The 9,436-nt window shown below is 40.0% G+C and overlaps 1 long non-coding RNA gene across 4 annotated transcripts in view; it reads right to left on the bottom strand.

Moving 5' to 3' along the window:
• Positions 1-201: 201 nt before the first annotated feature.
• The window catches only part of LOC132013875 (uncharacterized), a 422,962-nt gene continuing 413,727 nt past the window's right edge, over positions 202-9,436 (bottom strand). For 3 of the 4 annotated variants that reach the window (XR_009403131.1, XR_009403129.1, XR_009403130.1), the window contains exons 3-4: positions 1,732-3,440; positions 202-246 (exon numbers count right to left, since the gene is read on the bottom strand). This is a non-coding gene — a long non-coding RNA (uncharacterized LOC132013875). The remainder of the gene's footprint in view (positions 247-1,731; positions 3,441-9,436) is intronic. The other variant, XR_009403132.1, reaches the window with a different exon arrangement.

The following is a 9,436-nucleotide window of genomic DNA, read 5'->3' as shown; positions in this document are numbered from 1 at the left end:
CCCAGAAGAGTTTTATGTCTCTGAACAGTTTTACATGATCATCTACAGAAAGGCCAGGATCAAATCTTCATGGTGCCAGGCAAAGTTTTAGTTTCTTGGGTCATAGCACTTGGCAAAAATGACGTAAATTTGCAACCACTGGAAAAAGCTGAATTTTCTGATTCCCTGTGTGAATTGGTATGACTTCATTATCTTGTACTGGGAGTCATTCTTAGCCATATATTTTTTTTCGATCAGAAGACAAACCTAGGAAGAAAATACAATAAAAGTTTAAAAATTGATAAACCAGAATTCCCAGCTAAAAATGTCAAAAACAGCTTCCTTTTGCAACCCAGAATAAATAGCTCAGTCAGCAAATAGAGGAAAACGTAAAATAGGTGTCATTTCTTTTCCCCCCCAGGTATTTGGTATTTGGTGTCTTTATCTTTCAGAGTGCTGATTGGGACCCTCAATATGGGTCCCCAATCAGATAGTAGTCTATCCCCTACAATATGGGGCACGAGAGAACTCTGCCTTTACACAGGGACACAGATGTCACAGAAAAAAGATATCCTATAGTCCATACTAAAAATACTGACTTTTCTTTTTTACTGTGAAATTAAAGAATGCAAACTGAAACAGTAAGACACCAATTTTCAAATACTCAGTTGGCAAAGTTTGTTGATTATGCTAACATTGGATATTACTAATAAGAGGTTGAGTAAGAGGTACATTCTTACATAAAAATTTGGGAGATTTTTTTTTTTTTTTGAGATTACTATAGTCAAATCCCTGTTAAATTGCCTTTTTCAATGAGATGAGCACCTACACAAAGTATAAAGCAATGTAAATATAACTGTTACAGCATTTCTTTTACCAGTTCCTTTTGGTCACATCAATCCTACCTGTGGGGACTTAGACCCCACTGCTTTTGTGTTTGATTTTTGTGCTACCACAAGTATGTTCTTTTTCTCTCATTTGTTCCTTCTTTTTAAAAAAAATTATTTTATTTCCCATTTCCATTGTCGCTAATATTATCATTATTCTAATATTGTTCATATGGTATATTATCTTCTACTATTTAACTGGGATATAATTAGCATATAACATTGTGTTAGTTTTAGGTGTACAACATAATGATTTGATATAGGTATATATTGTGAGATGATCACAATAATAAGTTTAGTTAACATCCATCACCACACTCAGTTATAGTTTTTTTCTCCTTGTGATGAGAACTTTTAGGCTCTACTCTGTTAGCCACATCAGCCATTGCTTCATTCAGTTAGAAATATGTATTGTTAACTATTCTCACCACACTATACATTACATCCCTAGGACTTTTTCATTTTATAACTGCAAGTTTGTACCCTTTGCCACTTTCATCCATTACACCTATCCCCTGTGCCCCCATCCCTCTGGCAATCACGGATCTGTTCTCTGTATGTATGAGCTCAGTTCTTTCTTTTTAACACTCCATATATGAATGAAATTGTATGGTATTCATCTTTCTCTGACTGACTTATATCACTTAAAGCCTAATATCTTCAAGGTTAATCCATGTTGTTGAAAATAGCAGGATATTCTTTTTTTTTTTTATGGCTAAATAACATTCCATTATATGTAAGATCGCATTTTCACTAAGATGCTAAGGTTGTTTCCATGTCTTGTCCCTTATAAATTATGCTGCGGTGAACATGGGAGTAGAGACATCTTTTAAAGACAGTGATTCTGTTTCCTTTGGATACATACCCGGAAGGAGAATTGTTGGATCATATGGAAGTTCTCTTTTCAATTCTTTGAAGAACCTCCATATTGCTTTCCACAGTGAGTGTACCAATTCACAATCCCACCAACAATGCACAAGTCTTCTTTTTTTGCCTCACCCTTGCCAACACTTGCCGTCTCTTGTCTTGGTGATGATAGCCATTCCATCAGGTGTGAAGTGATATCTCACTATGATTTTAACTGGAAGAGTCTACTATGCAACTTTATATTATATATAAAAGAACTTTAAAATGTTCACATACTTTGACCCAGTAATTCCACCCTTAGAAAGTAATCAGAGATGTGTTCAAAGACATATGAACAAAATATTCATTACAGTTATTTATAACATTGGGGAAATAGAAATAAAAGCTCTAAGTATCCAATAGGAGAAAGGCTGAGTAAATCATTATATGTGAATAATAGAATAATCACCAATTACTAAATACATAAGGGTCAAATCAGAGCCCAAGCGTTCAGAGTGAAGGCTGAATCTGGCCCATAAAATTCCAGATGCCATCATCTTGGAACAGGTTACAGAAGCTGAACCCCTAAGACCTGAATGGAAACCACGGTGCCCCACTGAGAATTTTCACAGCTGGCTATATGGAGAGCTTAAGCCATTCAGGGCATGGGGGCAACATGGCTGGTCATGGGGCCAGTAGACTGGAGGAAGACTATTCAGTTGTGACTCTGTGTGTCCATGACTCATACCCACTTTGTCCTCCTACATGGCTCAGATTGCAGGGAATGTCAAAACTATTTAGTAGAGGAGATGCCTGAGTCATTGGTTAGTTCAGGAGCAAGGTGCTTATTTTTTTTTCCTATCTAAGAATAATTAAAAAAAAAAAAGAAAGAAAGAAAAGAAAACAGAATTTTGTTCACACCTGAAGTTGGTGAAGCAAACTGAACCCAAGCAGTAGATGCACAGATAGGCAAACTGTTATAGAATAATGTGAAAGAAATAGACCAAAATATTCATTCTGCATGTCTCTGGGTGGTAAGATTTTACATATATTTTTACTCCTTCTCAATAATTCTTTTGCTTAAATATGCAATTAACATTTAGTATTTTTGTTATGTAAAATATGTAAAAATGAAAAATATTTATGGATTTTCTATAAAAAAGAAAAAAAAAATGTCCTCCCCCAAAGATTTCTTCTCTCACTCTGCACCCACCTTCCCAAGTAAGGGGCTGAGGGAACACTGGATTCCAACTGTATCCAGCCCTCCAATTCAGAAAGCATTTCTGGTTTGGGAAGGTTTAGAGCTCCCTGTAACTCACACATGAACAGTGACACCTGATAGCACTATTCGCTCCCTTTCCCTTCTTCAGTGGTCCTCTTCCCGCATTTTAGCGAAGAGAAAAAGAACGGATAACTCACCGATGGGATGGGGACTTGCTTTTGTTTCAACACAAGAATTAAAAACCAGAATGCGTTGTTGAATTGCTTTCACAGATGGAAGTTTAAATCACATTTACACTGAACATGGTCTTCTCAAAGTCCACGTGGAATCAGTCTGAACAATGGGAAAGACAGATAGGTTGCACTTGGAAAGGTTTAACCTTGTGATGGTGGTAGAATTGTAGGCTCCCGCTGCTTTGGATTTGCTAGTTGGTTCTCAGCCTGTCTCTGGGATCCATCATGGTCCTCTACAGGATGGGGCTGTAGCCACCTTTGAGTTCTGTGGAGCTTTGAATGGCGAGAATGGATGAAAATATTTGCAATAAGCTTTGCAAAAGATCTTTACAATATTCTGCCAGAATGAAATTGCTGTTCCTTGGAGGCTAACCAGCTTTTGACAGAGGCAAAAAGAGACTTGGTATGGATTTAAAGGATCAAAATGTTTCTTTTAAAGGGACAGTGTATATTTTTAAATTCCTGGAGCCATGAACATTGTAAAGTCTTGATAGAGACAGAATTCCACAACAGAAACATTTCTTTCTAACATCTAAGGACCTGGAGAAAATGAATTATGAATTTAGTGTGAAAATTCTGCAACCTCATAATTCAAGAGAACAAATAAAAGAAGTCCATACCATAGATTTTCTTACCTAGTGGTAAAGATGGTGATGATTTTTAAAAAGATTTTCAGATCTGTAGAAGTCCTTCTATGTAGGCTTCATAGATCATGAGAAGGAATCTTATTTTGCTAAAACTGTTTAAATTTTAAGTTTAAGCAACAGATATTAGGATGTACATTTTATTTTTTTTTAAGATTTTAAAAATTTCTTTGGCAGAGAGAGAGAGAGAGAGAGAGAGAGAAAGAGAGAACACACAAAAGCAGGGGGAGGGGCAGAGGCAGAGGGAGAAGAAGGCTCCCCACTGAGCAGGGAGCCCGATGTGGAACTCCATCCCAGGACCCCAGGATCAGGACCTGAGCTGAAAAGACAGATGCTTAAGTGACTGAGCCACCCAGGCACCCCATGAGTTACATTTTAAAGAGCTATTAAAAATTCCGTTAAGAAATACAGATACTTAGAAGAGTTAATTGCACTTCCTTCATTCATATAATTATAAAAGCCATGACCTTCTAAACTAAACTTAGCTCACTAGAACATAGTGTCTGATCCATTCACAGTGAGAGGAAACTGAGATAATTCTGTAGATAATGCAAGTCAACCCCTTCCCAACCACTCTCTCACAACACACAGACAAGCACAACTAGTATGTAATTTTTCATTCCTCATATACTTTTAAAATGCTTTAATCCTTCATTTCTTCATGCACAGTTTATCTTACCAGAGAAGGAAGATAGAAAATGAAAATAGATATATTGGCTACATTGTAGTTTTAACTGGTCTTTGTATGTTCTTTTGCAGGAGGAGAATTCCAACATGAGGTAAAGAAGTTGGGGGAAGAGAATCCTTCAGTGTTGCGGTGGTATGTTGCGAGGGCTGGTCAGGAGGAAATCAGGGCACCATTCTGGGGTGCCAGCATGTTCCCAGACTGTCAGGCCAGCTCTGACAATGTGGGAACTGCCTGGTACCCAAAGGGAGATTTGTAAAATCATACCTAAGGATGTGTGCAATTTAAGTTTCAGTTTTGGGGCGCCTGGGTGGCTCAGTCTTTAAGCATCTGCCTTAGGCTCAGGTCATGATCCTGGGGTCCTGGGATCAAGCCCTGCATCAGGTTCCCTGCTCAGTGGGAAGCCTGCTTCTCCCTCTCCCACTCACCCTGTCTGTGTTCCCTCTTTCACTATGTCTCTCTCTGTCAAATAAATAAATTAATTAAAAGAGTAAATGAAGTTTTGGTTTTGTTATTTAAGAATGGGTCTGGGGCACCTGGGTGGCTCAGTCATTAAGCAGCTGCCTTCGCCTCAGGTCATGATCTCAGGGTCCTGGGATCAAGCACTGCATCGAATCGGGCTCCCTGCTCAGCGGAAAGCCTGCTTCTCCCTCTCCTGCTCTCCCTGTTTGTGTTCTCTTTCTTGCTGTGTCTCTCTCTGTCAAATAAATAAATAAAATCTTTAAAAAAATAATAAAGAGGGGCCCCTGGGTGGCTCAGCTGATTAAGCCTCTGCCTTCGGCTCAGGTCATGATCTCAGAGTCCTGGGATTGAGCCCCTCATCAGGCTCTCTGCTCAGCAGGGAACCTGCTTCCCCCTCTCTCTGCCTCCCTCTCTACCTACTTGTTATCTCTCTCTCTCTCTGTCAAATAAATAAATAACATCTTAAAAAAATAATAATGAGTCTCCCCTGATTCAAAACTCAGGCATCTTCAATGTAGAAAACCGGAGAAACACGGAAAAGGACGATTATTTTAAAAAGCAAACAAAAACTGCTCCTTGTGTGCTTGTACCACATAGACATTTACAGATTTTATAGCCTTGATAGCTTACTGTCTATTTAGTATTCATGACCATTTTCCCATGCTCATAGGTAGTTTTCTATAATATGAATTTTTAATGCCAGTACTTGTGTCCCATTGTACATTTTCATCCTAATTACTATGTAAATATCCTGTGATATTGTGATATATATTTGGTCTTCACCCCCGGTTCCTGCCAGAGAGCTTCGAAGTTATCTCTGGAATGATGAGAGTGTTTGCATGCTGTGGGACGACTGGTACCTGACAGCTCCTAGCTACGGTTGGGAAGGAAAAGGGTCAACAAAGAGACCAACTCAGGCTTAGAGGGTTGGAACTTTCAACCTTACCTCCTCCTCTCTAACTTCCTGGGAGAAAAGAAGGGCTGGGATTCATTGCCAATGGCCAGTGATTTAATCCATCTTGCTTATATGATGGAACCTCCATAAGTCCCCTTAAACTGTGGGGTTCAGTGAGATTCTGAGTTGGTGAACACATGGAGATCCTTGGTGGGTAATACACCTGGAGAGGGCGTGGTCACTTCATGTGCCCCACCCATTTGCCTCTGCCACACTTTGCCCTGTGCCTGTCTTCCCTCTGGCTGTTCCTGGGTTGTATCCTTTATAATAAACTGTTAATAGCATGTAAATAATTTTCCTGAGTTCTGTGAGCTACTCGAGAAAATTGCCAAGCTCAAGGAGTGGGATGTGGGAACCCCCGATTTATAGCCAGTAGGTGAGAAGTAGGTGGCCTGGACTTATGACTGGTATCTGAAGTGGGAGACTTATGGGACTGAGTCCTTAAACTGTGGGATCTGTCACTCACTGCCACTCTACTAAGTGTCAGAATTAAATCGAATTAAATTGTAGGACACCAAGCTTGTGTCAGAAAATTGGTCAGTGTGGGGCGAAAAAAAACCAAGACCCCCCTCCTTTGGTGTCAGAAGTGATATTGGAGGAAGAATGGACCCTACTAGGATCTTCCATCATTGGATTTAGCTTGTCTATAAGGTTTTTGTTTGTTTTGTTTTTGTTTTTTATTGTTTTTGTTTTTGTAATTATAAATAACACCAAAATTGAAAGCATTTAAAAATATTCAATTTAGGCTAAAGAGGGAAGTAGTAAATTAAGGTACCTAACTGCCAAATCATTGTAAGAGTTATTGATTCCCACAGGGTAGGCATCCTATATTGACAAGATATGTTAACTAAGAAACCAAAAAGTTAGTGCTCGCTTCGGCAGCACATATACTAAAATTGGAACGATACAGAGAAACCAAAAAGTTAGAAACGTGTTGTTATGTTTATATTTTGTAAATGCACCAGAGACTACAATGGTTACAAATGATGAACCCAATGTTTTCAGTCATAAGAACAAAACCTTTAAATAGAGTGTGTGCATGAGAACCTTCCTCTATACCTGGCAGTTTGGCTGTTCAATGTTGGCTGATTTGAATCCCATCATTTTCTCTGTGCCTCACCTGAGGTCAGGTATGTGCCTATGAAGGCATCCTGAGCTAGGGAGGGAGCGCTGGCCCTGTCTCCATCCTGTCTCTCTGAACTTCACTACTGACCTGTGAAATAAAATTAAAAGAATCAACTCATCAGGTTGTTATGAAAACAAGATGTATAAAAGTGCCTTAACAGTTAGGTAAATATATCCTCATCAGCTTCATTGTTCTCCTCCTGTTCATAAACAACACAATGGAATTTTAGTTAAGTATGTATTTACTTAGTTGAATTCCATAAACAATCCCTACCAGCAAGTAGCCAAGTAGGGAGGGAGTGGGACAGGAGGGAGTAGCCTTGTCCCCTGAGTAAGTCTCTGCCTCAGCCTGAGCTGTGAATTAGCTCTTTCCTTGGTATTTCATTTCCTCTGTGCCCCTCAGAGGCTGATGGCTTCACCCTGAGGAAAGAGAGATACACAGCCCTCTTTAACGTGGCTCCTGAAAATAGGCTCAATCAAGGAAACAGATCTGTCCCACACTGGAAAATTTCTAAGGCAGTTGTGATTATACACTATAGGCTTTGGACACTGCCTTCCTCACTACCTTTCTTAGAAGCAACTCCACTATGTTGTGTTCACTTTATAGAGGAGAAGACAGACTCGTGAGAGACTGCCAGTCATCTGAGGCAGCACAACTCTGTGAACAAAGCATTCAGGACCACCTCACTGGCTTTTGGTTCCACTTCACTGCAAATTGGCAAAATGCACAAAGACTCATTTTCACCACAGTGGGCCCCAGAAGGCCATGAACCATATCATCTCACTGATGTCAGGGTCCTTCTTCCTCCTCAGCACCTCAGTGAGTGAAGGAACCCAGGACAAAGGAATTTACCAAAACCCAGACAATAAAAATCCAGTGTGAGAAAAACAAAATGTCTGGTAAATCACGATCAAGCAAACATCATTTTGTCTGAATAGGAATTTACCTCATTGTTTTGTATGTAACCTGAGGGTTTCTTAAATATTGGGGTGTGGGAGGCTGGGGGGTATCTTGTGGGGAGGCAATCTGCAAATTATCTGGGTCGCTCAGCTGAGGGACAAATTTCTGAGATCACACCCAGCCACTAGATATAGTTGGGCTCCAAAAGGACATGGTTTGCATTCAGTTTGAGAATTTGAATTTTTTTTTTTTTTTTTTACCTAATTTCACTGCAAAAGGGTTAAGGTCCTTGTGGTTCCTGGCTTGTGAGGAAAGTTCCTTCATGGTTGGCAGTTTTATAGGTTCTGGCAAATGTGGTCCAGGATAACATTTTACCAGTTCACCAGGTAAAGATTTGCTTTCCTCATCCAAATGGGAAATTTAGTGTGAAACCAATTTAGTTGCAGGTGAAAATTGACTGTGTGTATCACAGAGGCAGTTTCTCACTACTGGAGGAAAAGAAAAACAAAAAACAAAACAAACAAAAAACCTGTGTTCTGTTTGGGAAAGAAAGCACCAAAACCCAAAACCGCCTTTCCTTTTCAGAAGCAATTTTCAGCCAAAAGGAAAAGGAGTTTTATTTTTTGTGAACCCACAAAAATGTGATATTCACCAGTGAGGAAATCACATTTGTACAACTGTATTAAAGATGTTTTTCTCATTCAGGCAAATGGGAGGGTTTTACATGAAGCAGTTTTTGGGGGCATGGGTGAGGGGGTAGTGCTTTTATATAAAGGAAATAGTCTCCCTTGCCTTGGAAGTAGAAATTGCTTTGAAAAGTGACTTGGGAGTGCTCTGTAATCTATCTGCACTCTTAATCCATTACTGATTCACATTCAAGTAGGCTTCCTATAAACCACGCTTTGAACTTTTTTTAGCTGAACATTTTTGATGGATTTCAACTGTGGCTTTAAAAACTGGCTTGAACACATGCACATGACAAGAGCACTTTTCCACAGGACCTGGGGATGTGAGATGCTTCTTCAGGGAAATGGGCACACTTTCTGAGCTGGTTGCCTGCAGGGGAGTAGACTGCACTGATTCCCCGGGCCTGCTCTGCCCTGGGCTGGGGAGCCCTGCCACTCAACATTTTCAGTACTGTCCTGCTCTGGCACTGGGTCCTTTCTGGCAAATCAGTCCATTGCCAAAATTGTGTTATAACTCTCGTCCAGGGGCACAGATAGACATCTCTTGAAAACAGTCCAACCGGGGCACCTGGGTAGCTCAGTAGGTTAAGCATTTGCCTTTGGCTCAGGTCATGATTCTGGGGTCCTAGGATTGAACCCTGCATCAGGCTCCCTGCTTGGCAGGAAGCCTGCTTCTACCTCCCCCTCTGCCTACTACTCTGCCTACTTGTACTCTCTCTCTCTGTCAAATAAATAAATAACATCTTAAAAGGAAGAAAGAAAAGAAAGAAAGAAAGAAAGAAAGAAAGAAAGAAAGAAAGAAAGAAAGAAA

Source organism: Mustela nigripes, chromosome 1 (assembly GCF_022355385.1).
Source record: "Mustela nigripes isolate SB6536 chromosome 1, MUSNIG.SB6536, whole genome shotgun sequence".
NCBI classification, from domain to species: domain Eukaryota; kingdom Metazoa; phylum Chordata; class Mammalia; order Carnivora; family Mustelidae; genus Mustela; species Mustela nigripes.
This window is presented reverse-complemented; position numbering and strand designations above follow the sequence as displayed.